This window comes from Leptodactylus fuscus, chromosome 11 (genome assembly GCF_031893055.1).
Source record: "Leptodactylus fuscus isolate aLepFus1 chromosome 11, aLepFus1.hap2, whole genome shotgun sequence".
Taxonomy (NCBI): Eukaryota; Metazoa; Chordata; class Amphibia; order Anura; family Leptodactylidae; genus Leptodactylus; species Leptodactylus fuscus.
In genome coordinates this window covers 64,242,874-64,256,203 of record NC_134275.1, presented here as the reverse complement: position 1 = coordinate 64,256,203, position 13,330 = coordinate 64,242,874, and the positions used below count along the sequence as shown (strand labels likewise).

General features: G+C 49.2%; 28 non-coding genes across 28 annotated transcripts; 14 read left to right on the top strand and 14 right to left on the bottom strand.

Moving 5' to 3' along the window:
• Positions 1 to 513: 513 nt before the first annotated feature.
• Positions 514 to 586, top strand: TRNAR-UCG (transfer RNA arginine (anticodon UCG)). Its single transcript has one exon. It is a non-coding gene; the product is annotated as a tRNA-Arg (tRNA).
• A 124-nt stretch (positions 587 to 710) lies between these two features.
• TRNAL-CAA (transfer RNA leucine (anticodon CAA)) lies at positions 711 to 820 on the bottom strand. The gene is made up of 2 exons: positions 783 to 820; positions 711 to 756 (listed from the first exon to the last, which is right to left on the bottom strand). It is a non-coding gene; the product is annotated as a tRNA-Leu (tRNA).
• Positions 821 to 1,430: 610 nt separating this feature from the next.
• TRNAR-UCG (transfer RNA arginine (anticodon UCG)) lies at positions 1,431 to 1,503 on the top strand. The gene has a single exon. It is a non-coding gene; the product is annotated as a tRNA-Arg (tRNA).
• A 124-nt stretch (positions 1,504 to 1,627) lies between these two features.
• TRNAL-CAA (transfer RNA leucine (anticodon CAA)) lies at positions 1,628 to 1,737 on the bottom strand. The gene is made up of 2 exons: positions 1,700 to 1,737; positions 1,628 to 1,673 (listed from the first exon to the last, which is right to left on the bottom strand). It is a non-coding gene; the product is annotated as a tRNA-Leu (tRNA).
• Positions 1,738 to 2,347: 610 nt separating this feature from the next.
• TRNAR-UCG (transfer RNA arginine (anticodon UCG)) lies at positions 2,348 to 2,420 on the top strand. The gene has a single exon. It is a non-coding gene; the product is annotated as a tRNA-Arg (tRNA).
• Positions 2,421 to 2,544: 124 nt separating this feature from the next.
• On the bottom strand, positions 2,545 to 2,654 carry TRNAL-CAA (transfer RNA leucine (anticodon CAA)). The gene is made up of 2 exons: positions 2,617 to 2,654; positions 2,545 to 2,590 (listed from the first exon to the last, which is right to left on the bottom strand). It is a non-coding gene; the product is annotated as a tRNA-Leu (tRNA).
• A 610-nt stretch (positions 2,655 to 3,264) lies between these two features.
• TRNAR-UCG (transfer RNA arginine (anticodon UCG)) lies at positions 3,265 to 3,337 on the top strand. The gene has a single exon. It is a non-coding gene; the product is annotated as a tRNA-Arg (tRNA).
• A 124-nt stretch (positions 3,338 to 3,461) lies between these two features.
• TRNAL-CAA (transfer RNA leucine (anticodon CAA)) lies at positions 3,462 to 3,571 on the bottom strand. The gene is made up of 2 exons: positions 3,534 to 3,571; positions 3,462 to 3,507 (listed from the first exon to the last, which is right to left on the bottom strand). It is a non-coding gene; the product is annotated as a tRNA-Leu (tRNA).
• A 609-nt stretch (positions 3,572 to 4,180) lies between these two features.
• TRNAQ-UUG (transfer RNA glutamine (anticodon UUG)) lies at positions 4,181 to 4,253 on the top strand. The gene has a single exon. It is a non-coding gene; the product is annotated as a tRNA-Gln (tRNA).
• A 124-nt stretch (positions 4,254 to 4,377) lies between these two features.
• Positions 4,378 to 4,487, bottom strand: TRNAL-CAA (transfer RNA leucine (anticodon CAA)). The gene is made up of 2 exons: positions 4,450 to 4,487; positions 4,378 to 4,423 (listed from the first exon to the last, which is right to left on the bottom strand). It is a non-coding gene; the product is annotated as a tRNA-Leu (tRNA).
• A 610-nt stretch (positions 4,488 to 5,097) lies between these two features.
• TRNAR-UCG (transfer RNA arginine (anticodon UCG)) lies at positions 5,098 to 5,170 on the top strand. Its single transcript has one exon. It is a non-coding gene; the product is annotated as a tRNA-Arg (tRNA).
• A 124-nt stretch (positions 5,171 to 5,294) lies between these two features.
• Positions 5,295 to 5,404, bottom strand: TRNAL-CAA (transfer RNA leucine (anticodon CAA)). The gene is made up of 2 exons: positions 5,367 to 5,404; positions 5,295 to 5,340 (listed from the first exon to the last, which is right to left on the bottom strand). It is a non-coding gene; the product is annotated as a tRNA-Leu (tRNA).
• A 610-nt stretch (positions 5,405 to 6,014) lies between these two features.
• Positions 6,015 to 6,087, top strand: TRNAR-UCG (transfer RNA arginine (anticodon UCG)). The gene has a single exon. It is a non-coding gene; the product is annotated as a tRNA-Arg (tRNA).
• A 124-nt stretch (positions 6,088 to 6,211) lies between these two features.
• Positions 6,212 to 6,321, bottom strand: TRNAL-CAA (transfer RNA leucine (anticodon CAA)). Its single transcript has 2 exons — positions 6,284 to 6,321; positions 6,212 to 6,257 (listed from the first exon to the last, which is right to left on the bottom strand). It is a non-coding gene; the product is annotated as a tRNA-Leu (tRNA).
• A 610-nt stretch (positions 6,322 to 6,931) lies between these two features.
• Positions 6,932 to 7,004, top strand: TRNAR-UCG (transfer RNA arginine (anticodon UCG)). The gene has a single exon. It is a non-coding gene; the product is annotated as a tRNA-Arg (tRNA).
• Positions 7,005 to 7,128: 124 nt separating this feature from the next.
• TRNAL-CAA (transfer RNA leucine (anticodon CAA)) lies at positions 7,129 to 7,238 on the bottom strand. Its single transcript has 2 exons — positions 7,201 to 7,238; positions 7,129 to 7,174 (listed from the first exon to the last, which is right to left on the bottom strand). It is a non-coding gene; the product is annotated as a tRNA-Leu (tRNA).
• Positions 7,239 to 7,848: 610 nt separating this feature from the next.
• Positions 7,849 to 7,921, top strand: TRNAR-UCG (transfer RNA arginine (anticodon UCG)). Its single transcript has one exon. It is a non-coding gene; the product is annotated as a tRNA-Arg (tRNA).
• Positions 7,922 to 8,045: 124 nt separating this feature from the next.
• TRNAL-CAA (transfer RNA leucine (anticodon CAA)) lies at positions 8,046 to 8,155 on the bottom strand. Its single transcript has 2 exons — positions 8,118 to 8,155; positions 8,046 to 8,091 (listed from the first exon to the last, which is right to left on the bottom strand). It is a non-coding gene; the product is annotated as a tRNA-Leu (tRNA).
• A 609-nt stretch (positions 8,156 to 8,764) lies between these two features.
• TRNAQ-UUG (transfer RNA glutamine (anticodon UUG)) lies at positions 8,765 to 8,837 on the top strand. Its single transcript has one exon. It is a non-coding gene; the product is annotated as a tRNA-Gln (tRNA).
• A 124-nt stretch (positions 8,838 to 8,961) lies between these two features.
• TRNAL-CAA (transfer RNA leucine (anticodon CAA)) lies at positions 8,962 to 9,071 on the bottom strand. The gene is made up of 2 exons: positions 9,034 to 9,071; positions 8,962 to 9,007 (listed from the first exon to the last, which is right to left on the bottom strand). It is a non-coding gene; the product is annotated as a tRNA-Leu (tRNA).
• Positions 9,072 to 9,681: 610 nt separating this feature from the next.
• TRNAR-UCG (transfer RNA arginine (anticodon UCG)) lies at positions 9,682 to 9,754 on the top strand. The gene has a single exon. It is a non-coding gene; the product is annotated as a tRNA-Arg (tRNA).
• Positions 9,755 to 9,878: 124 nt separating this feature from the next.
• Positions 9,879 to 9,988, bottom strand: TRNAL-CAA (transfer RNA leucine (anticodon CAA)). The gene is made up of 2 exons: positions 9,951 to 9,988; positions 9,879 to 9,924 (listed from the first exon to the last, which is right to left on the bottom strand). It is a non-coding gene; the product is annotated as a tRNA-Leu (tRNA).
• Positions 9,989 to 10,598: 610 nt separating this feature from the next.
• On the top strand, positions 10,599 to 10,671 carry TRNAR-UCG (transfer RNA arginine (anticodon UCG)). The gene has a single exon. It is a non-coding gene; the product is annotated as a tRNA-Arg (tRNA).
• A 124-nt stretch (positions 10,672 to 10,795) lies between these two features.
• Positions 10,796 to 10,905, bottom strand: TRNAL-CAA (transfer RNA leucine (anticodon CAA)). The gene is made up of 2 exons: positions 10,868 to 10,905; positions 10,796 to 10,841 (listed from the first exon to the last, which is right to left on the bottom strand). It is a non-coding gene; the product is annotated as a tRNA-Leu (tRNA).
• A 610-nt stretch (positions 10,906 to 11,515) lies between these two features.
• On the top strand, positions 11,516 to 11,588 carry TRNAR-UCG (transfer RNA arginine (anticodon UCG)). The gene has a single exon. It is a non-coding gene; the product is annotated as a tRNA-Arg (tRNA).
• Positions 11,589 to 11,712: 124 nt separating this feature from the next.
• TRNAL-CAA (transfer RNA leucine (anticodon CAA)) lies at positions 11,713 to 11,822 on the bottom strand. Its single transcript has 2 exons — positions 11,785 to 11,822; positions 11,713 to 11,758 (listed from the first exon to the last, which is right to left on the bottom strand). It is a non-coding gene; the product is annotated as a tRNA-Leu (tRNA).
• Positions 11,823 to 12,432: 610 nt separating this feature from the next.
• On the top strand, positions 12,433 to 12,505 carry TRNAR-UCG (transfer RNA arginine (anticodon UCG)). The gene has a single exon. It is a non-coding gene; the product is annotated as a tRNA-Arg (tRNA).
• Positions 12,506 to 12,629: 124 nt separating this feature from the next.
• On the bottom strand, positions 12,630 to 12,739 carry TRNAL-CAA (transfer RNA leucine (anticodon CAA)). The gene is made up of 2 exons: positions 12,702 to 12,739; positions 12,630 to 12,675 (listed from the first exon to the last, which is right to left on the bottom strand). It is a non-coding gene; the product is annotated as a tRNA-Leu (tRNA).
• Between the last annotated feature and the right edge of the window lie 591 nt (positions 12,740 to 13,330).

Genomic DNA, 13,330 nt, shown 5'->3' with positions numbered 1-13,330 from the left:
GGTTAGGGTCACCTGAATCAAACAGTGTGTTCCCCTTGTGAAGCGGTGCCTCTGTTGCGGAGATATGGCTGTTTATGTCAATAGGCAAAGGAGCTCTTTGGAGCAACGAGAGCGTTGCCGTTCCTCCAAAGAGGTAAGCCGCAAAGCTCTCGTTGCTCCAAAGAGCTCCTTTGCATATTGACAAAACCGGCGATATGTCGGCAGTGGAGGCACCGATTCACAAGAGACCAAAAACACCCCCTAAGATTCAGGGCACCCTAATCTATCTAGCTTCCTGGCTGGAATTGATATGCTGGGCTCTGGGATCAGACTCCCTCTAAGCTATTCTGGGTATTCCTTCTTCAACATGTTAGAAAAGGTCAAACCTATTGGTTATCGTAAGAAGATGGAGAATGGTTATATATTTATTCATTTGTCATAAACAAGAAAACGTGTTTTGCCATTGACTTTGGTTCAAGCAAAAGATTTCGTATTGCGCGGCCTCCTCATTTCGACGGGAAGGAAGCTGCCCTAGACCGCGTGGCCTAATGGATAAGGCGTCTGACTTCGGATCAGAAGATTGAGGGTTCGAGTCCCTTCGTGGTCGCGGCCGGGCTGGATGCTAGAGGTCGAGAGCCCTCTTTTACCTGCTGCTAAACTCGGTTAGCACGGTAGGTCACGTTTCAAGGAAAGCGACAGCCACGTAAGAGTTTCCAAGGTCAAAAGCTAACTGTCAGAAGTGGGATTTGAACCCACGCCTCCATTCGGAGACCAGAACACCCAACTTTGGTGAAGAAGTTACTCTTGAGTCTGGCGCCTTAGACCACTCGGCCATCCTGACAAAGCTCTCTCGCTCCTGCCTCCAATGCCTTTCCCACTCGGTTAAAGGGAGTCTCTGACCCAAACCCAGCATATCAACCCAGCCCGGAAGATAGATAGGTTAGGGTCACCTGAATCAAACAGTGTGTTCCCCTTGTGAAGCGGTGCCTCTGTTGCGGAGATATGGCTGTTTATGTCAATAGGCAAAGGAGCTCTTTGGAGCAACGAGAGCGTTGCCGTTCCTCCAAAGAGGTAAGCCGCAAAGCTCTCGTTGCTCCAAAGAGCTCCTTTGCATATTGACAAAACCGGCGATATGTCGGCAGTGGAGGCACCGATTCACAAGAGACCAAAAACACCCCCTAAGATTCAGGGCACCCTAATCTATCTAGCTTCCTGGCTGGAATTGATATGCTGGGTTCTGGGAGCAGACTCCCTCTAAGCTATTCTGGGTATTCCTTCTTCAACATGTTAGAAAAGGTCAAACCTATTGGTTATCGTAAGAAGATGGAGAATGGTTATATATTTATTCATTTGTCATAAACAAGAAAATGTGTTTTGCCATTGACTTTGGTTCAAGCAAAAGATTTCGTATTGCGCGGCCTCCTCATTTCGACGGGAAGGAAGCTGCCCTAGACCGCGTGGCCTAATGGATAAGGCGTCTGACTTCGGATCAGAAGATTGAGGGTTCGAGTCCCTTCGTGGTCGCGGCCGGGCTGGATGCTAGAGGTCGAGAGCCCTCTTTTACCTGCTGCTAAACTCGGTTAGCACGATAGGTCACGTTTCAAGGCAAGCGACAGCCACGTAAGAGTTTCCAAGGTCAAAAGCTAACTGTCAGAAGTGGGATTTGAACCCACGCCTCCATTCGGAGACCAGAACACCCAACTTTGGTGAAGAAGTTACTCTTGAGTCTGGCGCCTTAGACCACTCGGCCATCCTGACAAAGCTCTCTCGCTCCCGCCTCCAATGCCTTTCCCACTCGGTTAAAGGTAGTCTCTGACCCAAACCCAGCATATCAACCCAGCCCGGAAGATAGATAGGTTAGGGTCACCTGAATCAAACAGTGTGTTCCCCTTGTGAATCGGTGCCTCTGTTGCGGAGATATGGCTGTTTATGTCAATAGGCAAAGGAGCTCTTTGGAGCAACGAGAGCGTTGCCGTTCCTCCAAAGAGGTAAGCCGCAAAGCTCTCGTTGCTCCAAAGAGCTCCTTTGCATATTGACAAAACCGGCGATATGTCGGCAGTGGAGGCACCGATTCACAAGAGACCAAAAACACCCCCTAAGATTCAGGGCACCCTAATCTATCTAGCTTCCTGGCTGGAATTGATATGCTGGGTTCTGGGAGCAGACTCCCTCTAAGCTATTCTGGGTATTCCTTCTTCAACATGTTAGAAAAGGTCAAACCTATTGGTTATCGTAAGAAGATGGAGAATGGTTATATATTTATTCATTTGTCATAAACAAGAAAACGTGTTTTGCCATTGACTTTGGTTCAAGCAAAAGATTTCGTATTGCGCGGCCTCCTCATTTCGACGGGAAGGAAGCTGCCCTAGACCGCGTGGCCTAATGGATAAGGCGTCTGACTTCGGATCAGAAGATTGAGGGTTCGAGTCCCTTCGTGGTCGCGGCCGGGCTGGATGCTAGAGGTCGAGAGCCCTCTTTTACCTGCTGCTAAACTCGGTTAGCACGATAGGTCACGTTTCAAGGCAAGCGACAGCCACGTAAGAGTTTCCAAGGTCAAAAGCTAACTGTCAGAAGTGGGATTTGAACCCACGCCTCCATTCGGAGACCAGAACACCCAACTTTGGTGAAGAAGTTACTCTTGAGTCTGGCGCCTTAGACCACTCGGCCATCCTGACAAAGCTCTCTCGCTCCCGCCTCCAATGCCTTTCCCACTCGGTTAAAGGGAGTCTCTGACCCAAACCCAGCATATCAACCCAGCCCGGAAGATAGATAGGTTAGGGTCACCTGAATCAAACAGTGTGTTCCCCTTGTGAAGTGGTGCCTCTGTTGCGGAGATATGGCTGTTTATGTCAATAGGCAAAGGAGCTCTTTGGAGCAACGAGAGCGTTGCCGTTCCTCCAAAGAGGTAAGCCGCAAAGCTCTCGTTGCTCCAAAGAGCTCCTTTGCATATTGACAAAACCGGCGATATGTCGGCAGTGGAGGCACCGATTCACAAGAGACCAAAAACACCCCCTAAGATTCAGGGCACCCTAATCTATCTAGCTTCCTGGCTGGAATTGATATGCTGGGTTCTGGGAGCAGACTCCCTCTAAGCTATTCTGGGTATTCCTTCTTCAACATGTTAGAAAAGGTCAAACCTATTGGTTATCGTAAGAAGATGGAGAATGGTTATATATTTATTCATTTGTCATAAACAAGAAAACGTGTTTTGCCATTGACTTTGGTTCAAGCAAAAGATTTCGTATTGCGCGGCCTCCTCATTTCGACGGGAAGGAAGCTGCCCTAGACCGCGTGGCCTAATGGATAAGGCGTCTGACTTCGGATCAGAAGATTGAGGGTTCGAGTCCCTTCGTGGTCGCGGCCGGGCTGGATGCTAGAGGTCGAGAGCCCTCTTTTACCTGCTGCTAAACTCGGTTAGCACGATAGGTCACGTTTCAAGGCAAGCGACAGCCACGTAAGAGTTTCCAAGGTCAAAAGCTAACTGTCAGAAGTGGGATTTGAACCCACGCCTCCATTCGGAGACCAGAACACCCAACTTTGGTGAAGAAGTTACTCTTGAGTCTGGCGCCTTAGACCACTCGGCCATCCTGACAAAGCTCTCTCGCTCCCGCCTCCAATGCCTTTCCCACTCGGTTAAAGGGAGTCTCTGACCCAAACCCAGCATATCAACCCAGCCCGGAAGATAGATAGGTTAGGGTCACCTGAATCAAACAGTGTGTTCCCCTTGTGAAGCGGTGCCTCTGTTGCGGAGATATGGCTGTTTATGTCAATAGGCAAAGGAGCTCTTTGGAGCAACGAGAGCGTTGCCGTTCCTCCAAAGAGGTAAGCCGCAAAGCTCTCGTTGCTCCAAAGAGCTCCTTTGCATATTGACAAAACCGGCGATATGTCGGCAGTGGAGGCACCGATTCACAAGAGACCAAAAACACCCCCTAAGATTCAGGGCACCCTAATCTATCTAGCTTCCTGGCTGGAATTGATATGCTGGGTTCTGGGAGCAGACTCCCTCTAAGCTATTCTGGGTATTCCTTCTTCAACATGTTAGAAAAGGTCAAACCTATTGGTTATCGTAAGAAGATGGAGAATGTTATATATTTATTCATTTGTCATAAACAAGAAAACGTGTTTTGCCATTGACTTTGGTTCAAGCAAAAGATTTCGTATTGCGCGGCCTCCTCATTTCGACGGGAAGGAAGCTGCCCTAGACCGCGTGGCCTAATGGATAAGGCGTCTGACTTTGGATCAGAAGATTGAGGGTTCGAGTCCCTTCGTGGTCGCGGCCGGGCTGGATGCTAGAGGTCGAGAGCCCTCTTTTACCTGCTGCTAAACTCGGTTAGCACGATAGGTCACGTTTCAAGGCAAGCGACAGCCACGTAAGAGTTTCCAAGGTCAAAAGCTAACTGTCAGAAGTGGGATTTGAACCCACGCCTCCATTCGGAGACCAGAACACCCAACTTTGGTGAAGAAGTTACTCTTGAGTCTGGCGCCTTAGACCACTCGGCCATCCTGACAAAGCTCTCTCGCTCCCGCCTCCAATGCCTTTCCCACTCGGTTAAAGGGAGTCTCTGACCCAAACCCAGCATATCAACCCAGCCCGGAAGATAGATAGGTTAGGGTCACCTGAATCAAACAGTGTGTTCCCCTTGTGAAGCGGTGCCTCTGTTGCGGAGATATGGCTGTTTATGTCAATAGGCAAAGGAGCTCTTTGGAGCAACGAGAGCGTTGCCGTTCCTCCAAAGAGGTAAGCCGCAAAGCTCTCGTTGCTCCAAAGAGCTCCTTTGCATATTGACAAAACCGGCGATATGTTGACAGTGGAGGCACCGATTCACAAGAGACCAAAAACACCCCCTAAGATTCAGGGCACCCTAATCTATCTAGCTTCCTGGCTGGAATTGATATGCTGGGTTCTGGGAGCAGACTCCCTCTAAGCTATTCTGGGTATTCCTTCTTCAACATGTTAGAAAAGGTCAAACCTATTGGTTATCGTAAGAAGATGGAGAATGGTTATATATTTATTCATTTGTCATAAACAAGAAAACGTGTTTTGCCATTGACTTTGGTTCAAGCAAAAGATTTCGTATTGCGCGGCCTCCTCATTTCGACGGGAAGGAAGCTGCCCTAGACCGCGTGGCCTAATGGATAAGGCGTCTGACTTCGGATCAGAAGATTGAGGGTTCGAGTCCCTTCGTGGTCGCGGCCGGGCTGGATGCTAGAGGTCGAGAGCCCTCTTTTACCTGCTGCTAAACTCGGTTAGCACGATAGGTCACGTTTCAAGGAAAGCGACAGCCACGTAAGAGTTTCCAAGGTCAAAAGCTAACTGTCAGAAGTGGGATTTGAACCCACGCCTCCATTCGGAGACCAGAACACCCAACTTTGGTGAAGAAGTTACTCTTGAGTCTGGCGCCTTAGACCACTCGGCCATCCTGACAAAGCTCTCTCGCTCCTGCCTCCAATGCCTTTCCCACTCGGTTAAAGGGAGTCTCTGACCCAAACCCAGCATATCAACCCAGCCCGGAAGATAGATAGGTTAGGGTCACCTGAATCAAACAGTGTGTTCCCCTTGTGAAGCGGTGCCTCTGTTGCGGAGATATGGCTGTTTATGTCAATAGGCAAAGGAGCTCTTTGGAGCAACGAGAGCGTTGCCGTTCCTCCAAAGAGGTAAGCCGCAAAGCTCTCGTTGCTCCAAAGAGCTCCTTTGCATATTGACAAAACCGGCGATATGTCGGCAGTGGAGGCACCGATTCACAAGAGACCAAAAACACCCCCTAAGATTCAGGGCACCCTAATCTATCTAGCTTCCTGGCTGGAATTGATATGCTGGGCTCTGGGATCAGACTCCCTCTAAGCTATTCTGGGTATTCCTTCTTCAACATGTTAGAAAAGGTCAAACCTATTGGTTATCGTAAGAAGATGGAGAATGGTTATATATTTATTCATTTGTCATAAACAAGAAAACGTGTTTTGCCATTGACTTTGGTTCAAGCAAAAGATTTCGTATTGCGCGGCCTCCTCATTTCGACGGGAAGGAAGCTGCCCTAGACCGCGTGGCCTAATGGATAAGGCGTCTGACTTCGGATCAGAAGATTGAGGGTTCGAGTCCCTTCGTGGTCGCGGCCGGGCTGGATGCTAGAGGTCGAGAGCCCTCTTTTACCTGCTGCTAAACTCGGTTAGCACGGTAGGTCACGTTTCAAGGAAAGCGACAGCCACGTAAGAGTTTCCAAGGTCAAAAGCTAACTGTCAGAAGTGGGATTTGAACCCACGCCTCCATTCGGAGACCAGAACACCCAACTTTGGTGAAGAAGTTACTCTTGAGTCTGGCGCCTTAGACCACTCGGCCATCCTGACAAAGCTCTCTCGCTCCCGCCTCCAATGCCTTTCCCACTCGGTTAAAGGGAGTCTCTGACCCAAACCCAGCATATCAACCCAGCCCGGAAGATAGATAGGTTAGGGTCACCTGAATCAAACAGTGTGTTCCCCTTGTGAAGCGGTGCCTCTGTTGCGGAGATATGGCTGTTTATGTCAATAGGCAAAGGAGCTCTTTGGAGCAACGAGAGCGTTGCCGTTCCTCCAAAGAGGTAAGCCGCAAAGCTCTCGTTGCTCCAAAGAGCTCCTTTGCATATTGACAAAACCGGCGATATGTCGGCAGTGGAGGCACCGATTCACAAGAGACCAAAAACACCCCCTAAGATTCAGGGCACCCTAATCTATCTAGCTTCCTGGCTGGAATTGATATGCTGGGTTCTGGGAGCAGACTCCCTCTAAGCTATTCTGGGTATTCCTTCTTCAACATGTTAGAAAAGGTCAAACCTATTGGTTATCGTAAGAAGATGGAGAATGGTTATATATTTATTCATTTGTCATAAACAAGAAAACGTGTTTTGCCATTGACTTTGGTTCAAGCAAAAGATTTCGTATTGCGCGGCCTCCTCATTTCGACGGGAAGGAAGCTGCCCTAGACCGCGTGGCCTAATGGATAAGGCGTCTGACTTCGGATCAGAAGATTGAGGGTTCGAGTCCCTTCGTGGTCGCGGCCGGGCTGGATGCTAGAGGTCGAGAGCCCTCTTTTACCTGCTGCTAAACTCGGTTAGCACGATAGGTCACGTTTCAAGGCAAGCGACAGCCACGTAAGAGTTTCCAAGGTCAAAAGCTAACTGTCAGAAGTGGGATTTGAACCCACGCCTCCATTCGGAGACCAGAACACCCAACTTTGGTGAAGAAGTTACTCTTGAGTCTGGCGCCTTAGACCACTCGGCCATCCTGACAAAGCTCTCTCGCTCCCGCCTCCAATGCCTTTCCCACTCGGTTAAAGGGAGTCTCTGACCCAAACCCAGCATATCAACCCAGCCCGGAAGATAGATAGGTTAGGGTCACCTGAATCAAACAGTGTGTTCCCCTTGTGAAGTGGTGCCTCTGTTGCGGAGATATGGCTGTTTATGTCAATAGGCAAAGGAGCTCTTTGGAGCAACGAGAGCGTTGCCGTTCCTCCAAAGAGGTAAGCCGCAAAGCTCTCGTTGCTCCAAAGAGCTCCTTTGCATATTGACAAAACCGGCGATATGTCGGCAGTGGAGGCACCGATTCACAAGAGACCAAAAACACCCCCTAAGATTCAGGGCACCCTAATCTATCTAGCTTCCTGGCTGGAATTGATATGCTGGGTTCTGGGAGCAGACTCCCTCTAAGCTATTCTGGGTATTCCTTCTTCAACATGTTAGAAAAGGTCAAACCTATTGGTTATCGTAAGAAGATGGAGAATGGTTATATATTTATTCATTTGTCATAAACAAGAAAACGTGTTTTGCCATTGACTTTGGTTCAAGCAAAAGATTTCGTATTGCGCGGCCTCCTCATTTCGACGGGAAGGAAGCTGCCCTAGACCGCGTGGCCTAATGGATAAGGCGTCTGACTTCGGATCAGAAGATTGAGGGTTCGAGTCCCTTCGTGGTCGCGGCCGGGCTGGATGCTAGAGGTCGAGAGCCCTCTTTTACCTGCTGCTAAACTCGGTTAGCACGATAGGTCACGTTTCAAGGCAAGCGACAGCCACGTAAGAGTTTCCAAGGTCAAAAGCTAACTGTCAGAAGTGGGATTTGAACCCACGCCTCCATTCGGAGACCAGAACACCCAACTTTGGTGAAGAAGTTACTCTTGAGTCTGGCGCCTTAGACCACTCGGCCATCCTGACAAAGCTCTCTCGCTCCCGCCTCCAATGCCTTTCCCACTCGGTTAAAGGGAGTCTCTGACCCAAACCCAGCATATCAACCCAGCCCGGAAGATAGATAGGTTAGGGTCACCTGAATCAAACAGTGTGTTCCCCTTGTGAAGCGGTGCCTCTGTTGCGGAGATATGGCTGTTTATGTCAATAGGCAAAGGAGCTCTTTGGAGCAACGAGAGCGTTGCCGTTCCTCCAAAGAGGTAAGCCGCAAAGCTCTCGTTGCTCCAAAGAGCTCCTTTGCATATTGACAAAACCGGCGATATGTCGGCAGTGGAGGCACCGATTCACAAGAGACCAAAAACACCCCCTAAGATTCAGGGCACCCTAATCTATCTAGCTTCCTGGCTGGAATTGATATGCTGGGTTCTGGGAGCAGACTCCCTCTAAGCTATTCTGGGTATTCCTTCTTCAACATGTTAGAAAAGGTCAAACCTATTGGTTATCGTAAGAAGATGGAGAATGTTATATATTTATTCATTTGTCATAAACAAGAAAACGTGTTTTGCCATTGACTTTGGTTCAAGCAAAAGATTTCGTATTGCGCGGCCTCCTCATTTCGACGGGAAGGAAGCTGCCCTAGACCGCGTGGCCTAATGGATAAGGCGTCTGACTTTGGATCAGAAGATTGAGGGTTCGAGTCCCTTCGTGGTCGCGGCCGGGCTGGATGCTAGAGGTCGAGAGCCCTCTTTTACCTGCTGCTAAACTCGGTTAGCACGATAGGTCACGTTTCAAGGCAAGCGACAGCCACGTAAGAGTTTCCAAGGTCAAAAGCTAACTGTCAGAAGTGGGATTTGAACCCACGCCTCCATTCGGAGACCAGAACACCCAACTTTGGTGAAGAAGTTACTCTTGAGTCTGGCGCCTTAGACCACTCGGCCATCCTGACAAAGCTCTCTCGCTCCCGCCTCCAATGCCTTTCCCACTCGGTTAAAGGGAGTCTCTGACCCAAACCCAGCATATCAACCCAGCCCGGAAGATAGATAGGTTAGGGTCACCTGAATCAAACAGTGTGTTCCCCTTGTGAAGCGGTGCCTCTGTTGCGGAGATATGGCTGTTTATGTCAATAGGCAAAGGAGCTCTTTGGAGCAACGAGAGCGTTGCCGTTCCTCCAAAGAGGTAAGCCGCAAAGCTCTCGTTGCTCCAAAGAGCTCCTTTGCATATTGACAAAACCGGCGATATGTCGGCAGTGGAGGCACCGATTCACAAGAGACCAAAAACACCCCCTAAGATTCAGGGCACCCTAATCTATCTAGCTTCCTGGCTGGAATTGATATGCTGGGTTCTGGGAGCAGACTCCCTCTAAGCTATTCTGGGTATTCCTTCTTCAACATGTTAGAAAAGGTCAAACCTATTGGTTATCGTAAGAAGATGGAGAATGGTTATATATTTATTCATTTGTCATAAACAAGAAAACGTGTTTTGCCATTGACTTTGGTTCAAGCAAAAGATTTCGTATTGCGCGGCCTCCTCATTTCGACGGGAAGGAAGCTGCCCTAGACCGCGTGGCCTAATGGATAAGGCGTCTGACTTCGGATCAGAAGATTGAGGGTTCGAGTCCCTTCGTGGTCGCGGCCGGGCTGGATGCTAGAGGTCGAGAGCCCTCTTTTACCTGCTGCTAAACTCGGTTAGCACGATAGGTCACGTTTCAAGGAAAGCGACAGCCACGTAAGAGTTTCCAAGGTCAAAAGCTAACTGTCAGAAGTGGGATTTGAACCCACGCCTCCATTCGGAGACCAGAACACCCAACTTTGGTGAAGAAGTTACTCTTGAGTCTGGCGCCTTAGACCACTCGGCCATCCTGACAAAGCTCTCTCGCTCCTGCCTCCAATGCCTTTCCCACTCGGTTAAAGGGAGTCTCTGACCCAAACCCAGCATATCAACCCAGCCCGGAAGATAGATAGGTTAGGGTCACCTGAATCAAACAGTGTGTTCCCCTTGTGAAGCGGTGCCTCTGTTGCGGAGATATGGCTGTTTATGTCAATAGGCAAAGGAGCTCTTTGGAGCAACGAGAGCGTTGCCGTTCCTCCAAAGAGGTAAGCCGCAAAGCTCTCGTTGCTCCAAAGAGCTCCTTTGCATATTGACAAAACCGGCGATATGTCGGCAGTGGAGGCACCGATTCACAAGAGACCAAAAACACCCCCTAAGATTCAGGGCACCCTAATCTATCTAGCTTCCTGGCTGGAATTGATATGCTGGGTTCTGGGAGCAGACTCCCTCTAAGCTATTCTGGGTATTCCTTCTTCAACATGTTAGAAAAGGTCAAACCTATTGGTTATCGTAAGAAGATGAAGAATGGTTATATATTTATTCATTTGTCATAAACAAGAAAACGTGTTTTGCCATTGACTTTGGTTCAAGCAAAAGATTTCGTATTGCGCGGCCTCCTCATTTCGACGGGAAGGAAGCTGCCCTAGACCGCGTGGCCTAATGGATAAGGCGTCTGACTTCGGATCAGAAGACTGAGGGTTCGAGTCCCTTCGTGGTCGCGGCCGGGCTGGATGCTAGAGGTCGAGAGCCCTCTTTTACCTGCTGCTAAACTCGGTTAGCACGATAGGTCACGTTTCAAGGCAAGCGACAGCCACGTAAGAGTTTCCAAGGTCAAAAGCTAACTGTCAGAGGTGGGATTTGAACCCACGCCTCCATTCGGAGACCAGAACACCCAACTTTGGTGAAGAAGTTACTCTTGAGTCTGGCGCCTTAGACCACTCGGCCATCCTGACAAAGCTCTCTCGCTCCCGCCTCCAATGCCTTTCCCACTCGGTTAAAGGGAGTCTCTGACCCAAACCCAGCATATCAACCCAGCCCGGAAGATAGATAGGTTAGGGTCACCTGAATCAAACAGTGTGTTCCCCTTGTGAAGCGGTGCCTCTGTTGCGGAGATATGGCTGTTTATGTCAATAGGCAAAGGAGCTCTTTGGAGCAACGAGAGCGTTGCCGTTCCTCCAAAGAGGTAAGCCGCAAAGCTCTCGTTGCTCCAAAGAGCTCCTTTGCATATTGACAAAACCGGCGATATGTCGGCAGTGGAGGCACTGATTCACAAGAGACCAAAAACACCCCCTAAGATTCAGGGCACCCTAATCTATCTAGCTTCCTGGCTGGAATTGATATGCTGGGTTCTGGGAGCAGACTCCCTCTAAGCTATTCTGGGTATTCCTTCTTCAACATGTTAGAAAAGGTCAAACCTATTGGTTATCGTAAGAAGATGGAGAATGGTTATATATTTATTCATTTGTCATAAACAAGAAAACGTGTTTTGCCATTGACTTTGGTTCAAGCAAAAGATTTCGTATTGCGCGGCCTCCTCATTTCGACGGGAAGGAAACTGCCCTAGACCGCGTGGCCTAATGGATAAGGCGTCTGACTTCGGATCAGAAGATTGAGGGTTCGAGTCCCTTCGTGGTCGCGGCCGGGCTGGATGCTAGAGGTCGAGAGCCCTCTTTTACCTGCTGCTAAACTCGGTTAGCACGATAGGTCACGTTTCAAGGCAAGCGACAGCCACGTAAGAGTTTCCAAGGTCAAAAGCTAACTGTCAGAAGTGGGATTTGAACCCACGCCTCCATTCGGAGACCAGAACACCCAACTTTGGTGAAGAAGTTACTCTTGAGTCTGGCGCCTTAGACCACTCGGCCATCCTGACAAAGCTCTCTCGCTCCCTCATCCAATGCCTTTCCCACTCGGTTAAAGGGAGTCTCTGACCCAAACCCAGCATATCAACCCAGCCCGGAAGATAGATAGGTTAGGGTCACCTGAATCAAACAGTGTGTTCCCCTTGTGAAGCGGTGCCTCTGTTGCGGAGATATGGCTGTTTATGTCAATAGTCAAAGGAGCTCTTTGGAGCAACGAGAGCGTTGCCGTTCCTCCAAAGAGGTAAGCCGCAAAGCTCTCGTTGCTCCAAAGAGCTCCTTTGCATATTGACAAAACCGGCGATATGTCGGCAGTGGAGGCACCGATTCACAAGAGACCAAAAACACCCCCTAAGATTCAGGGCACCCTAATCTATCTAGCTTCCTGGCTGGAATTGATATGCTGGGTTCTGGGAGCAGACTCCCTCTAAGCTATTCTGGGTATTCCTTCTTCAACATGTTAGAAAAGGTCAAACCTATTGGTTATTGTAAGAAGATGGAGAATGGTTATATATTTATTCATTTGTCATAAACAAGAAAACGTGTTTTGCCATTGACTTTGGTTCAAGCAAAAGATTTCGTATTGCGTGGCCTCCTCATTTCGACGGGAAGGAAGCTGCCCTAGACCGCGTGGCCTAATGGATAAGGCATCTGACTTCGGATCAGAAGATTGAGGGTTCGAGTCCCTTCGTGGTCGCGGCCGGGCTGGATGCTAGAGGTCGAGAGCCCTCTTTTACCTGCTGCTAAACTCGGTTAGCACGATAGGTCACGTTTCAAGGCAAGCGACAGCCACGTAAGAGTTTCCAAGGTCAAAAGCTAACTGTCAGAAGTGGGATTTGAACCCACGCCTCCATTCGGAGACCAGAACACCCAACTTTGGTGAAGAAGTTACTCTTGAGTCTGGCGCCTTAGACCACTCGGCCATCCTGACAAAGCTCTCTCGCTCCCGCCTCCAATGCCTTTCCCACTCGGTTAAAGGGAGTCTCTGACCCAAACCCAGCATATCAACCCAGCCCGGAAGATAGATAGGTTAGGGTCACCTGAATCAAACAGTGTGTTCCCCTTGTGAAGCGGTGCCTCTGTTGCGGAGATATGGCTGTTTATGTCAATAGGCAAAGGAGCTCTTTGGAGCAACGAGAGCGTTGCCGTTCCTCCAAAGAGGTAAGCCGCAAAGCTCTCGTTGCTCCAAAGAGCTCCTTTGCATATTGACAAAACCGGCGATATGTCGGCAGTGGAGGCACCGATTCACAAGAGACCAAAAACACCCCCTAAGATTCAGGGCACCCTAATCTATCTAGCTTCCTGGCTGGAATTGATATGCTGGGTTCTGGGAGCAGACTCCCTCTAAGCTATTCTGGGTATTCCTTCTTCAACATGTTAGAAAAGGTCAAACCTATTGGTTATCATAAGAAGATGGAGAATGGTTATATATTTATTCATTTGTCATAAACAAGAAAACGTGTTTTGCCATTGACTTTGGTTCAAGCAAAAGATTTCGTATTGCGCGGCCTCCTCATTTCGA